The sequence below is a fragment of the Harpia harpyja genome, chromosome 14 (genome assembly GCF_026419915.1).
Source record: "Harpia harpyja isolate bHarHar1 chromosome 14, bHarHar1 primary haplotype, whole genome shotgun sequence".
Lineage (NCBI taxonomy): Eukaryota > Metazoa > Chordata > Aves > Accipitriformes > Accipitridae > Harpia > Harpia harpyja.
Window position 1 is genome coordinate 40,180,526 of NC_068953.1, and position 15,865 is coordinate 40,196,390.

At 49.7% G+C, this 15,865-nt stretch overlaps 1 long non-coding RNA gene and 3 other non-coding genes across 13 annotated transcripts in view; all 4 read right to left on the reverse strand.

The window, feature by feature from the left end:
• Positions 1-15,865, reverse strand: part of LOC128150791 (uncharacterized) — a 30,384-nt gene that overhangs the window by 6,897 nt on the left and 7,622 nt on the right. For 5 of the 10 annotated variants that reach the window (XR_008238181.1, XR_008238180.1, XR_008238183.1 and 2 more), the window contains 12 exons: positions 14,717-14,853; positions 13,649-13,747; positions 13,228-13,307; positions 13,036-13,135; positions 8,235-8,371; positions 7,167-7,265; positions 6,746-6,825; positions 6,554-6,653; positions 1,753-1,889; positions 685-783; positions 264-343; positions 72-171 (listed from right to left, as the gene is read on the reverse strand). This is a non-coding gene — a long non-coding RNA (uncharacterized LOC128150791). The remainder of the gene's footprint in view (positions 1-71; positions 172-263; positions 344-684; positions 784-1,752; positions 1,890-6,553; positions 6,654-6,745; positions 6,826-7,166; positions 7,266-8,234; positions 8,372-13,035; positions 13,136-13,227; positions 13,308-13,648; positions 13,748-14,716; positions 14,854-15,865) is intronic. The other 5 variants (XR_008238184.1, XR_008238185.1, XR_008238179.1 and 2 more) reach the window with 5 other exon arrangements.
• Positions 1,593-1,677, reverse strand: LOC128151565 (small nucleolar RNA SNORD45). The gene has a single exon (XR_008238420.1). It is a non-coding gene; the product is annotated as a small nucleolar RNA SNORD45 (small nucleolar RNA).
• Positions 8,075-8,159, reverse strand: LOC128151566 (small nucleolar RNA SNORD45). The gene has a single exon (XR_008238421.1). It is a non-coding gene; the product is annotated as a small nucleolar RNA SNORD45 (small nucleolar RNA).
• LOC128151567 (small nucleolar RNA SNORD45) lies at positions 14,557-14,641 on the reverse strand. The gene has a single exon (XR_008238422.1). It is a non-coding gene; the product is annotated as a small nucleolar RNA SNORD45 (small nucleolar RNA).

Genomic DNA, 15,865 nt, shown 5'->3' on the forward strand with positions numbered 1-15,865 from the left:
GGCTAATTTAAAGCACCTCCGTATGAAAAAAAAAAAACCAAAACCAACCAAGAAACCAAGAAAAAACTCACCTGTCCTGCATGCAATTCACAACCAAATCCTCCACCCGAGCTCACACAGGAACAAAACAAACCCTTCTGCTTTCCCCACATCCAAAGCATCCAGTTTTCCCTGCAAGGCAGAACAGCAACCAATCCACTCTATATCCTAACCAAGCTCATTACTGCAGGTGCTTCTGCAGTGCTAATGGGAAGAGTCTGTACCTGTGCAAGCGACGATACGGGTCTTACCACAAGTGCCAGGATTGCTGCAGCGCAGAGGGAGAACCTTGTAGCTCTTTCTCCTAGAGCGCAGGGGGGTAGGGAAAGAAAGAAGGATTATTTTTTTAAAAACAAAAATACATTCAGATCACCGTTGAAAATATGGAGCAACGTGCTAAAACCCCAGGTTTTACAGCGAACAAAAAAAAACCCCTAACTACAAAGTGGCCACGTACTGTCTTTCCTTTTCCATCCCACAGATAACTCCCTCAATAAGAGACAAGCGCACGTGACAACTCGAGCGATCCGTGCGTTTACCGCGCATAAAAGCAAACGATGCCTTTTCAGCTGGTGTGTATAGCCAGAGAGCCAAATAAACTCCAATGGCGTAACTTGCAAAGAGCTACGTGATCTTACACTTTACCTGTAGTGCCCTACTGGAGAACTGCAGAGCTGTGGACTCTCAGAGATACTGGGGCACAACTCTTGGCCTGCCTGGAATGTTCAGGGCTCTCTCGGATACCTGGGCAGAAGCAGAAAGCATTTTGGTTTTGGAGCAAGGCTGACTACAGTTGCAAGTTTTCTTTGGCATACTCCCACCTGGAAGCTAAACCAAAGCAGCTACACGTGCAGCTGAACGATTGCTCGGCGCAGCCACACCAACAGAGCTCTCCTACCACACGCTTTGAGTCATTACTACACCAAAGTCAACTTTTCCAGCGGAACCTAGCCACAAACTCTGAAACAACCTAATTCTGGGGTCACACCGATGCAAGTCATTTCTCCCTAAGAAATCCCCAAAACGGAAGTAATAAACCACGTCGTCATCTCTGCTACATCAGGTATCAGACTCCTTCAGTTGAGCTGTAAGTGCATTTCAGAAATAACAGGACCAACCCCAACAGAAAAGACAGAACCACAGCACGCTCCTTAAAAAGAAAATCTGAACACCTGACTCTTAACTGTGACCAAGGGAAGATGTGACACGACCTTTCAAACATTCTGGATGTGGAGGTGGGACTAAACGGTGTTTGTGAATTAAGAACAGGCATGCTCGTTAAGACAGGCTGGTTAAGCTCACCACCAAACCTCTACACCAGCATTTGCTAACACTGTTCAACTTTGGGTATGCAGAGTGGCATTCGGTTAACGTGACAGCATCTCCCAGTAACAGCCAGCATTAACCTAACAACTCCACCTCCCTCGCGCCGAAACGGAAGAAAACTCAAACCGCGCCCCCTTCTCCTTACGCTGGGTTAGAGTTTGTGACAGCAATTTGATGCCGTACTTTGGAAGAGCCCAAGGGCGCAGCCTAAGGAAACTGGAGCTTCCTGGGCCTCAGAGTAATTCTAGAGCTAAAGCGGTGATAGACATCAACTCTAGATCAGATAATACATGCCAACACTCATCACTGACCCAAGACGGCAAGCTCCTCCTGTCCTACCCAAGGGTTTCAAAACCAACACGCTTCCTTCCTAAAGCGGGACGCTACCTTATTTCCTTGTAACGCCATTCAGACATTCCTTGACATGAGGCTAGAGGTAGGTTACGCAGGCCATCAAGCCACTGTCTGGAAGCACCAGAGCCTTTTGGGTACTGTTTGGCACCACGGTTTGCGTGAGAAGGAAACTAAAACACAGAACAGACGGCGAGAAATTTCACCTGCCATGGACATAGCTACGGCCAACAAGGACGACTGAGACCAAGTCCTCCTTCTCAGGGGAAAAGCACGCACCAAATAAATAATTGCTGAACAGACCGGTACAGTTCACGTTGAACGGGAAAAAAAAACCAGCAGATTTGAGGAACACAGCACAAGAACTGACTACCACAATACTTCTTTTGTATAGTACTGAAGCCTAAAGCCACTACACGTACGTAAAAAGTGCATGTATTACGTAAACGTATGGTTCCTGTAATCATTACATCGTTATTTAAATACGTTCTCGTATACGCTAATGTCTATTTCTCTGTGTATAAATACCTATAAAACCCAAACCTTTACTCTTCCTCTGGCCATACACACCTTTCACCTCAACGTACACCAAGAAGCATCCTAAAATCCACAGGTCATTATCTACAAAATTCCAGTGAAACCTGTAGCTAAGAAATATTTCAGGACGACTGCTACAAAATGCAGCAGGAATGCAGACACCACCACCACTTAAGGGACACTAAAAGCACAACGTTCCCAAATCTGACAACTCTTTTAGGACACGAATCCTACAGTTTTGCCCCTTACGTTAGTGGTTTTGGTTTTTTTTTTTTTTTAATTAGGTGGTGAAACAGTTTTTGCCATTGGTATCCAACAGCACCCGGTTCCTAAGTCAGCAGTCATCAAGATCGTCAGCTAAAGGTGGTTGTTTCGACAGCTACCCTGTTCCGTTTACCAGGATGTGCTGAGGGTCGACAGGAGACGAGGATCGTGACCTGTGCTGGCGCTTGCTCCACCACAACCGTGCTGACGCGATTTGACGAATGCCAGAATTTCGTCTGCCTTCAGGCGGTGCAGCCGTCCCACGAGAGCCACAGCTGTCCGCCCCCAGGTAACACTGCTCGTCCTCAAACACTCCGAGGCACTGCGCCCCCAAGCAGGGCATCGCTTTAGTCCTTCATCAGAGAAGCGCAGCATCAAAGCAGAGCAATGGAAATGCCGTAGTTAACATTTACAAAGTTTGCAGCACGTCAAATGCTTCCCATCCCGCTAACAACCTCGGACGGACGAACCGCTCATGAATACCACCTGCGTTGCGCGCGTACATACAGGCGCGCGTGCGTGTATACGCCTATGCTACTGCATTGCCCTCCTCCCCTCTATTTTCTAGGCTAGAAGCATCAAGCTCAAGGTCAAATGAAGCACTGGCAAGTAGGAAGGTACCAGTTCACTTCAGATCATCGGTTACTACCTTGGCACCCAAACGACCGCTCAAACCACCACGAGTCGCAAAAACAACAAGTCTAACACTTAACAAAACTTACTGTCAAGCACCAAAGCTGGCACAATCGGAAGCTGCACTACGAAGGGAATTCTCAGATGCACATACCTACAGATCTCTCTACAGCTGTCTCTCAGATTGCCATCTACGTTATCGTGAGGCAGTACTTCGACCCGTGGGTTTTCAGCACAGCAACAACAGTCATAAGCAAGAGGGCCTCCAGTTACCTGGGGACGCTCTGACGTAAGCCGTTCCTGACGTTTTTCACCTCCTGGAACTGGAATCCAATTGTTGGCGGCTACGTCTGGTAACCTACGCCTCTAAAACCGACGCTGCTCGTTGCAGCGTTTATCAGCCCCAGCAAGCACAGGGCAGCGCTGTGCCCGGATTCAGGACAGGCTCCTATCGAGGGAGCCACGTGGAAATACACCTACAGCCTCCTTGCACGTAAAGGAGCCACGCCGAGTTCGCTTCCCAGGCCTCGGTGATTCTAGAGCTAAACTGGCCACCTTCAGATTTACGCTCAGATAATACATGCCGACACCCACCCCAGGCCCTGGGGAACTAACAAAGCAGCTCCCGTTTGTACGTCACGGGGGACCGCAGGGCAAGAGAGAAGGGGCTGGGGAGCACCCACCCGACCCCTAACTCCCCACGCGGGACGGGACGTGGCGATTGCTACCCTTCAGAAAAGCACAGCTGTGCTGAAACAAGTCGACGCTTACCCAGTCACCTCTCCTTGTCCCAAACGAAGCTCTACAGGCCACGCGTTTCTCCAAAAGAAACGTGCTCGGGGGGGGCATCAGGCTTTCTTCTCGCCTCCCGGCGCGGCGTCCCCTTCAAAAAGCACCAACAAAACGTCAGCTCAGGGGTGGCGGCGGCGGCGGCGGCTCGGGGGGGTTCCGTGCCCGGGGGCAATTCGGGCAGCTCCTCAGCACTAAGTGCCTCTCTGGACACAGACCTTTCTCCGTCCACCCTCACCGCGGGGCACGTTCCCGCCTCGCTTCCCGGCCTGGCCAAACCCTCCCCAGGGAAGGGGCGTGAAGGAAACCTCCCGACCGCCCAGGCTGAGGCGAGCCGAGGCGAACCGAAGCGCCAGCTCGCCGCTGACCGCCCCCGCCAGCGGGAGACCGAGATCCATCCCGCCGAGGGGGCCTGACGCAGAGCCCGAGGCCTCCCCGGGGGCAGGCGGGCACCCAGGGCCGCTACAGCGGGGTCCTGCCGAGCACTGCCTCCTGCCCTGCCCCGTGGCACGACGCTCCGATGCCTTCCTTCAGAACCATTTCAACTTCTCTCAAAACCCTTACGCTACCTCTTCTGACACCACTATTTGAAGAACGTTCCTACTGTATTTGCAAGCTGAAACACAGTCCTCCAACTTGCTCCCGCGTTTCCATGACTGAACAGACTCACGGAATCATTGAGGGTGGAAGGCTCTTCTTGAGATCATCTACTCCGCCCCCAGGTATGGAATTCTGGAGTATTTCGGGGGTATTTTTATTTTTAACAACGAGGGAACGTGGAAGACGGTCCCTAATTATTTCAGTTTTATTTCATGATCTGAGATCAAATTAACTTTGAAGGATTACATCACGCTACCCACGTACAAGGACTTGTGATCTACGACTGCTCTGCTTGGGTACCCTTTCCAGCCAAAAGGGCACAGAGGCCACTAAAGAGTCAAGTCTGCCATGAGACACAAATACTGATTTCCCGTACAACACAACTCTTGACCATAAGCAGCCAAGTGACAGCAGGTTTTTTTGGTTGTTGTGAAGACAAAGTTACAAGGAAACAATGTCACTCCCTCCTTCGTCACTCACATGAAGATACAACAGGAGAATCCCATCAATACTACTTCCAAAACGGTCGCTTTAGTCACGTCATAGATTTGTAGCAGTCACTTATCTCACTCCGTTGCTAACCTACTCTTTTGCACTTGTGAAAACAGAAAAGTCCTAACTACATTTTCTCCAATACATCTCTATATTTCAGTCTCCTCCTGAACGTCTCAGCTGCTTTTTATGGTTGGGTGGGCTTTGCGTTTTGTTACCAGACCTCCCCAAAACCCTAGCACTGGAGCAAAACAGCGAACGTAGGAATGTAACATCAAGTACAAGCCTGAGCAGACACGGCTACGAGAGCCCCGCTAATCACCCGCTCTCAGTCCAACACAAAGGACTCCCTCCACCTACGCTGGCAACCTTCCCACAAAGTACCAAGATGGACCTGTAGCCAGAGGGATAACCGATTTCACTACTAACCTGCAAGACAGGTGCATACAAACTTCAGAAAGGGACACAAGATCAAGTATGCCTCTAGCAGGGAAAGTCAGATGCATGGCTAGAAGTAGGCTGCCTGCAAGGCAAACCAAGGGAGAGAGGTCCACTTTTAAATCGACTGGCTAAGGGCAAGACCTTCTTCTGGCGGGAAAACTGGCCACCTGATTGGCTACGTCATGACTTTTTCAAAGCCAGCAGAAAAATTCTGAAGATGGGGAAACGCTTGAGGTCCAGCAGTGCCTTCTCTTCACCTCGAACTGAGAAGTGCTCTGCCAGCTTCCCAAGCAACAGGCACTTTCCAGACCTCTCCGCGGTAGGAAGGAAAGAAGGCTGCCTAATTTGGATTACTTAATACCTGTTTGGGTTGGTTTGGTTTTGGCTCTTCCTCCCCAAATCAGAACCTCCCGACTGTCTACCCGGCTTCTCAGATCTGCCCACCTATCTGTTCATTTACTTTAACCAAGGGAGAGGCGCTTGGCAAACAAGGGAGGGACGTCAACGGGCATCGCTGATGGATTTGTGACCAGCACGCCCCGGTGCAATACAGGGGACACCTGCACCGTGGCGGATCGGGAAGCGGGAACACCCTCGCCGTCAGCTAAAACGCTGGGACACCGCCTCCGTGGCTCTTCCTCCTCCCAGGACTCAGCGAGGGACTCCTGGACTTTATTTGAAGTCGGGGTCTAGATTATGATTATTGTATCGTGCACTAATTAGTAAGCATTTGACCAGATCTGCAGAGGGTCCAGGTGACTGAGAAAGTCTAAGGAACCGAAGATTTAGCTCACAGGAAAGCTATGCTCGTCGCTAGACAATTCTGCGTAGCAATAAGCTACACCGATTGCTAAAGTCTTTCTAGAATAATAAAGCTCTGCGTGTCACTCCAACCCTGCGGCCAGCTCTCATTCTACCAAGGAGCTTTAACATCAAGAGCCTCGCTGCCCCCACAGCATCGGGTGACACAGACGTCGGAAAGAAACTTTTATAGGCAGTTATGTGGTGCTGGCTAATTTAAAGCACCTCCGCATGAAAAAAAAAAACCCAAAACCAACCAAGAAACCAAGAAAAAACTCACCTGTCCTGCATGCAATTCACAACCAAATCCTCCACCCGAGCTCACACAGGAACAAAACAAACCCTTCTGCTTTCCCCACATCCAAAGCATCCAGTTTTCCCTGCAAGGCAGAACAGCAACCAATCCACTCTATATCCTAACCAAGCTCATTACTGCAGGTGCTTCTGCAGTGCTAATGGGAAGAGTCTGTACCTGTGCAAGCGACGATACGGGTCTTACCACAAGTGCCAGGATTGCTGCAGCGCAGAGGGAGAACCTTGTAGCTCTTTCTCCTAGAGCGCAGGGGGGTAGGGAAAGAAAGAAGGATTATTTTTTTAAAAACAAAAATACATTCAGATCACCGTTGAAAATATGGAGCAACGTGCTAAAACCCCAGGTTTTACAGCGAACAAAAAAAACCCCCTAACTACAAAGTGGCCACGTACTGTCTTTCCTTTTCCATCCCACAGATAACTCCCTCAATAAGAGACAAGCGCACGTGACAACTCGAGCGATCCGTGCGTTTACCGCGCATAAAAGCAAACGATGCCTTTTCAGCTGGTGTGTATAGCCAGAGAGCCAAATAAACTCCAATGGCGTAACTTGCAAAGAGCTACGTGATCTTACACTTTACCTGTAGTGCCCTACTGGAGAACTGCAGAGCTGTGGACTCTCAGAGATACTGGGGCACAACTCTTGGCCTGCCTGGAATGTTCAGGGCTCTCTCGGATACCTGGGCAGAAGCAGAAAGCATTTTGGTTTTGGAGCAAGGCTGACTACAGTTGCAAGTTTTCTTTGGCATACTCCCACCTGGAAGCTAAACCAAAGCAGCTACACGTGCAGCTGAACGATTGCTCGGCGCAGCCACACCAACAGAGCTCTCCTACCACACGCTTTGAGTCATTACTACACCAAAGTCAACTTTTCCAGCGGAACCTAGCCACAAACTCTGAAACAACCTAATTCTGGGGTCACACCGATGCAAGTCATTTCTCCCTAAGAAATCCCCAAAACGGAAGTAATAAACCACGTCGTCATCTCTGCTACATCAGGTATCAGACTCCTTCAGTTGAGCTGTAAGTGCATTTCAGAAATAACAGGACCAACCCCAACAGAAAAGACAGAACCACAGCACGCTCCTTAAAAAGAAAATCTGAACACCTGACTCTTAACTGTGACCAAGGGAAGATGTGACACGACCTTTCAAACATTCTGGATGTGGAGGTGGGACTAAACGGTGTTTGTGAATTAAGAACAGGCATGCTCGTTAAGACAGGCTGGTTAAGCTCACCACCAAACCTCTACACCAGCATTTGCTAACACTGTTCAACTTTGGGTATGCAGAGTGGCATTCGGTTAACGTGACAGCATCTCCCAGTAACAGCCAGCATTAACCTAACAACTCCACCTCCCTCGCGCCGAAACGGAAGAAAACTCAAACCGCGCCCCCTTCTCCTTACGCTGGGTTAGAGTTTGTGACAGCAATTTGATGCCGTACTTTGGAAGAGCCCAAGGGCGCAGCCTAAGGAAACTGGAGCTTCCTGGGCCTCAGAGTAATTCTAGAGCTAAAGCGGTGATAGACATCAACTCTAGATCAGATAATACATGCCAACACTCATCACTGACCCAAGACGGCAAGCTCCTCCTGTCCTACCCAAGGGTTTCAAAACCAACACGCTTCCTTCCTAAAGCGGGACGCTACCTTATTTCCTTGTAACGCCATTCAGACATTCCTTGACATGAGGCTAGAGGTAGGTTACGCAGGCCATCAAGCCACTGTCTGGAAGCACCAGAGCCTTTTGGGTACTGTTTGGCACCACGGTTTGCGTGAGAAGGAAACTAAAACACAGAACAGACGGCGAGAAATTTCACCTGCCATGGACATAGCTACGGCCAACAAGGACGACTGAGACCAAGTCCTCCTTCTCAGGGGAAAAGCACGCACCAAATAAATAATTGCTGAACAGACCGGTACAGTTCACGTTGAACGGGAAAAAAAAACCAGCAGATTTGAGGAACACAGCACAAGAACTGACTACCACAATACTTCTTTTGTATAGTACTGAAGCCTAAAGCCACTACACGTACGTAAAAAGTGCACGTATTACGTAAACGTATGGTTCCTGTAATCATTACATCGTTATTTAAATACGTTCTCGTATACGCTAATGTCTATTTCTCTGTGTATAAATACCTATAAAACCCAAACCTTTACTCTTCCTCTGGCCATACACACCTTTCACCTCAACGTACACCAAGAAGCATCCTAAAATCCACAGGTCATTATCTACAAAATTCCAGTGAAACCTGTAGCTAAGAAATATTTCAGGACGACTGCTACAAAATGCAGCAGGAATGCAGACACCACCACCACTTAAGGGACACTAAAAGCACAACGTTCCCAAATCTGACAACTCTTTTAGGACACGAATCCTACAGTTTTGCCCCTTACGTTAGTGGTTTTGGTTTTTTTTTTTTTTTAATTAGGTGGTGAAACAGTTTTTGCCATTGGTATCCAACAGCACCCGGTTCCTAAGTCAGCAGTCATCAAGATCGTCAGCTAAAGGTGGTTGTTTCGACAGCTACCCTGTTCCGTTTACCAGGATGTGCTGAGGGTCGACAGGAGACGAGGATCGTGACCTGTGCTGGCGCTTGCTCCACCACAACCGTGCTGACGCGATTTGACGAATGCCAGAATTTCGTCTGCCTTCAGGCGGTGCAGCCGTCCCACGAGAGCCACAGCTGTCCGCCCCCAGGTAACACTGCTCGTCCTCAAACACTCCGAGGCACTGCGCCCCCAAGCAGGGCATCGCTTTAGTCCTTCATCAGAGAAGCGCAGCATCAAAGCAGAGCAATGGAAATGCCGTAGTTAACATTTACAAAGTTTGCAGCACGTCAAATGCTTCCCATCCCGCTAACAACCTCGGACGGACGAACCGCTCATGAATACCACCTGCGTTGCGCGCGTACATACAGGCGCGCGTGCGTGTATACGCCTATGCTACTGCATTGCCCTCCTCCCCTCTATTTTCTAGGCTAGAAGCATCAAGCTCAAGGTCAAATGAAGCACTGGCAAGTAGGAAGGTACCAGTTCACTTCAGATCATCGGTTACTACCTTGGCACCCAAACGACCGCTCAAACCACCACGAGTCGCAAAAACAACAAGTCTAACACTTAACAAAACTTACTGTCAAGCACCAAAGCTGGCACAATCGGAAGCTGCACTACGAAGGGAATTCTCAGATGCACATACCTACAGATCTCTCTACAGCTGTCTCTCAGATTGCCATCTACGTTATCGTGAGGCAGTACTTCGACCCGTGGGTTTTCAGCACAGCAACAACAGTCATAAGCAAGAGGGCCTCCAGTTACCTGGGGACGCTCTGACGTAAGCCGTTCCTGACGTTTTTCACCTCCTGGAACTGGAATCCAATTGTTGGCGGCTACGTCTGGTAACCTACGCCTCTAAAACCGACGCTGCTCGTTGCAGCGTTTATCAGCCCCAGCAAGCACAGGGCAGCGCTGTGCCCGGATTCAGGACAGGCTCCTATCGAGGGAGCCACGTGGAAATACACCTACAGCCTCCTTGCACGTAAAGGAGCCACGCGTTCGCTTCCCAGGCCTCGGTGATTCTAGAGCTAAACTGGCCACCTTCAGATTTACGCTCAGATAATACATGCCGACACCCACCCCAGGCCCTGGGGAACTAACAAAGCAGCTCCCGTTTGTACGTCACGGGGGACCGCAGGGCAAGAGAGAAGGGGCTGGGGAGCACCCACCCGACCCCTAACTCCCCACGCGGGACGGGACGTGGCGATTGCTACCCTTCAGAAAAGCACAGCTGTGCTGAAACAAGTCGACGCTTACCCAGTCACCTCTCCTTGTCCCAAACGAAGCTCTACAGGCCACGCGTTTCTCCAAAAGAAACGTGCTCGGGGGGGGCATCAGGCTTTCTTCTCGCCTCCCGGCGCGGCGTCCCCTTCAAAAAGCACCAACAAAACGTCAGCTCAGGGTGGTGGCGGCGGCGGCGGCGGCTCGGGGGGGTTCCGTGCCCGGGGGCAATTCGGGCAGCTCCTCAGCACTAAGTGCCTCTCTGGACACAGACCTTTCTCCGTCCACCCTCACCGCGGGGCACGTTCCCGCCTCGCTTCCCGGCCTGGCCAAACCCTCCCCAGGGAAGGGGCGTGAAGGAAACCTCCCGACCGCCCAGGCTGAGGCGAGCCGAGGCGAACCGAAGCGCCAGCTCGCCGCTGACCGCCCCCGCCAGCGGGAGACCGAGATCCATCCCGCCGAGGGGGCCTTGACGCAGAGCCCGAGGCCTCCCCGGGGGCAGGCGGGCACCCAGGGCCGCTACAGCGGGGTCCTGCCGAGCACTGCCTCCTGCCCTGCCCCGTGGCACGACGCTCCGATGCCTTCCTTCAGAACCATTTCAACTTCTCTCAAAACCCTTACGCTACCTCTTCTGACACCACTATTTGAAGAACGTTCCTACTGTATTTGCAAGCTGAAACACAGTCCTCCAACTTGCTCCCGCGTTTCCATGACTGAACAGACTCACGGAATCATTGAGGGTGGAAGGCTCTTCTTGAGATCATCTACTCCGCCCCCAGGTATGGAATTCTGCAGTATTTCGGGGGTATTTTTATTTTTAACAACGAGGGAACGTGGAAGACGGTCCCTAATTATTTCAGTTTTATTTCATGATCTGAGATCAAATTAACTTTGAAGGATTACATCACGCTACCCACGTACAAGGACTTGTGATCTACGACTGCTCTGCTTGGGTACCCTTTCCAGCCAAAAGGGCACAGAGGCCACTAAAGAGTCAAGTCTGCCATGAGACACAAATACTGATTTCCCGTACAACACAACTCTTGACCATAAGCAGCCAAGTGACAGCAGTTTTTTTTGGTTGTTGTGAAGACAAAGTTACAAGGAAACAATGTCACTCCCTCCTTCGTCACTCACATGAAGATACAACAGGAGAATCCCATCAATACTACTTCCAAAACGGTTGCTTTAGTCACGTCATAGATTTGTAGCAGTCACTTATCTCACTCCGTTGCTAACCTACTCTTTTGCACTTGTGAAAACAGAAAAGTCCTAACTACATATTCTCCAATACATCTCTATATTTCAGTCTCCTCCTGAACGTCTCAGCTGCTTTTTATGGTTGGGTGGGCTTTGCGTTTTGTTACCAGACCTCCCCAAAACCCTAGCACTGGAGCAAAACAGCGAACGTAGGAATGTAACATCAAGTACAAGCCTGAGCAGACACGGCTACGAGAGCCCCGCTAATCACCCGCTCTCAGTCCAACACAAAGGACTCCCTCCACCTACGCTGGCAACCTTCCCACAAAGTACCAAGATGGACCTGTAGCCAGAGGGATAACCGATTTCACTACTAACCTGCAAGACAGGTGCATACAAACTTCAGAAAGGGACACAAGATCAAGTATGCCTCTAGCAAGGAAAGTCAGATGCATGGCTAGAAGTAGGCTGCCTGCAAGGCAAACCAAGGGAGAGAGGTCCACTTTTAAATCGACTGGCTAAGGGCAAGACCTTCTTCTGGCGGGAAAACTGGCCACCTGATTGGCTACGTCATGACTTTTTCAAAGCCAGCAGAAAAATTCTGAAGATGGGGAAACGCTTGAGGTCCAGCAGTGCCTCCTCTTCACCTCGAACTGAGAAGTGCTCTGCCAGCTTCCCAAGCAACAGGCACTTTCCAGACCTCTCCACGGTAGGAAGGAAAGAAGGCTGCCTAATTTGGATTACTTAATACCTGTTTGGGTTGGTTTGGTTTTGGCTCTTCCTCCCCAAATCAGAACCTCCCGACTGTCTACCCGGCTTCTCAGATCTGCCCACCTATTTGTTCATTTACTTTAACCAAGGGAGAGGCGCTTGGCAAACAAGGGAGGGACGTCAACGGGCATCGCTGATGGATTTGTGACCAGCACGCCCCGGTGCAATACAGGGGACACCTGCACCGTGGCGGATCGGGAAGCGGGAACACCCTCGCCGTCAGCTAAAACGCTGGGACACCGCCTCCGTGGCTCTTCCTCCTCCCAGGACTCAGCGAGGGACTCCTGGACTTTATTTGAAGTCGGGGTCTAGATTATGATTATTGTATCATGCACTAATTAGTAAGCATTTGACCAGATCTGCAGAGGGTCCAGGTGACTGAAAAAGTCTAAGGAACCGAAGATTTAGCTCACAGGAAAGCTATGCTCGTCGCTAGACAATTCTGCGTAGCAATAAGCTACACCGATTGCTAAAGTCTTTCTAGAATAATAAAGCTCTGCGTGTCACTCCAACCCTGCGGCCAGCTCTCATTCTACCAAGGAGCTTTAACATCAAGAGCCTCGCTGCCCCCACAGCATTGGGTGACACAGACGTCGGAAAGAAACTTTTATAGGCAGTTATGTGGTGCTGGCTAATTTAAAGCACCTCCGTATGAAAAAAAAAAAACCAAAACCAACCAAGAAACCAAGAAAAAACTCACCTGTCCTGCATGCAATTCACAACCAAATCCTCCACCCGAGCTCACACAGGAACAAAACAAACCCTTCTGCTTTCCCCACATCCAAAGCATCCAGTTTTCCCTGCAAGGCAGAACAGCAACCAATCCACTCTATATCCTAACCAAGCTCATTACTGCAGGTGCTTCTGCAGTGCTAATGGGAAGAGTCTGTACCTGTGCAAGCGACGATACGGGTCTTACCACAAGTGCCAGGATTGCTGCAGCGCAGAGGGAGAACCTTGTAGCTCTTTCTCCTAGAGCGCAGGGGGGTAGGGAAAGAAAGAAGGATTATTTTTTTAAAAACAAAAATACATTCAGATCACCGTTGAAAATATGGAGCAACGTGCTAAAACCCCAGGTTTTACAGCGAACAAAAAAAAACCCCTAACTACAAAGTGGCCACGTACTGTCTTTCCTTTTCCATCCCACAGATAACTCCCTCAATAAGAGACAAGCGCACGTGACAACTCGAGCGATCCGTGCGTTTACCGCGCATAAAAGCAAACGATGCCTTTTCAGCTGGTGTGTATAGCCAGAGAGCCAAATAAACTCCAATGGCGTAACTTGCAAAGAGCTACGTGATCTTACACTTTACCTGTAGTGCCCTACTGGAGAACTGCAGAGCTGTGGACTCTCAGAGATACTGGGGCACAACTCTTGGCCTGCCTGGAATGTTCAGGGCTCTCTCGGATACCTGGGCAGAAGCAGAAAGCATTTTGGTTTTGGAGCAAGGCTGACTACAGTTGCAAGTTTTCTTTGGCATACTCCCACCTGGAAGCTAAACCAAAGCAGCTACACGTGCAGCTGAACGATTGCTCGGCGCAGCCACACCAACAGAGCTCTCCTACCACACGCTTTGAGTCATTACTACACCAAAGTCAACTTTTCCAGCGGAACCTAGCCACAAACTCTGAAACAACCTAATTCTGGGGTCACACCGATGCAAGTCATTTCTCCCTAAGAAATCCCCAAAACGGAAGTAATAAACCACGTCGTCATCTCTGCTACATCAGGTATCAGACTCCTTCAGTTGAGCTGTAAGTGCATTTCAGAAATAACAGGACCAACCCCAACAGAAAAGACAGAACCACAGCACGCTCCTTAAAAAGAAAATCTGAACACCTGACTCTTAACTGTGACCAAGGGAAGATGTGACACGACCTTTCAAACATTCTGGATGTGGAGGTGGGACTAAACGGTGTTTGTGAATTAAGAACAGGCATGCTCGTTAAGACAGGCTGGTTAAGCTCACCACCAAACCTCTACACCAGCATTTGCTAACACTGTTCAACTTTGGGTATGCAGAGTGGCATTCGGTTAACGTGACAGCATCTCCCAGTAACAGCCAGCATTAACCTAACAACTCCACCTCCCTCGCGCCGAAACGGAAGAAAACTCAAACCGCGCCCCCTTCTCCTTACGCTGGGTTAGAGTTTGTGACAGCAATTTGATGCCGTACTTTGGAAGAGCCCAAGGGCGCAGCCTAAGGAAACTGGAGCTTCCTGGGCCTCAGAGTAATTCTAGAGCTAAAGCGGTGATAGACATCAACTCTAGATCAGATAATACATGCCAACACTCATCACTGACCCAAGACGGCAAGCTCCTCCTGTCCTACCCAAGGGTTTCAAAACCAACACGCTTCCTTCCTAAAGCGGGACGCTACCTTATTTCCTTGTAACGCCATTCAGACATTCCTTGACATGAGGCTAGAGGTAGGTTGCGCAGGCCATCAAGCCACTGTCTGGAAGCACCAGAGCCTTTTGGGTACTGTTTGGCACCACGGTTTGCGTGAGAAGGAAACTAAAACACAGAACAGACGGCGAGAAATTTCACCTGCCATGGACATAGCTACGGCCAACAAGGACGACTGAGACCAAGTCCTCCTCCTCAGGGGAAAAGCACACACCAAATAAATAATTGCTGAACAGACCGGTACAGTTCACGTTGAACGGGAAAAAAAAACCAGCAGATTTGAGGAACACAGCACAAGAACTGACTACCACAATACTTCTTTTGTATAGTACTGAAGCCTAAAGCCACTACACGTACGTAAAAAGTGCATGTATTACGTAAACGTATGGTTCCTGTAATCATTACATCGTTATTTAAATACGTTCTCGTATACGCTAATGTCTATTTCTCTGTGTATAAATACCTATAAAACCCAAACCTTTACTCTTCCTCTGGCCATACACACCTTTCACCTCAACGTACACCAAGAAGCATCCTAAAATCCACAGGTCATTATCTACAAAATTCCAGTGAAACCTGTAGCTAAGAAATATTTCAGGACGACTGCTACAAAATGCAGCAGGAATGCAGACACCACCACCACTTAAGGGACACTAAAAGCACAACGTTCCCAAATCTGACAACTCTTTTAGGACACGAATCCTACAGTTTTGCCCCTTACGTTAGTGGTTTTGGTTTTTTTTTTTTTAATTAGGTGGTGAAACAGTTTTTGCCGTTGGTATCCAACAGCACCCGGTTCCTAAGTCAGCAGTCATCAAGATCGTCAGCTAAAGGTGGTTGTTTCGACAGCTACCCTGTTCCGTTTACCAGGATGTGCTGAGGGTCGACGGGAGACGAGGATCGTGACCTGTGCTGGCGCTTGCTCCACCACAACCGTGCTGACGCGATTTGACGAACGCCAGAATTTCGTCTGCCTTCAGGCGGTGCAGCCGTCCCACGAGAGCCACAGCTGTCCGCCCCCAGGTAACACTGCTCGTCCTCAAACACTCCGAGGCACTGCGCCCCCAAGCAGGGCATCGCTTTAGTCCTTCATCAGAGAAGCGCAGCATCAAAGCAGAGC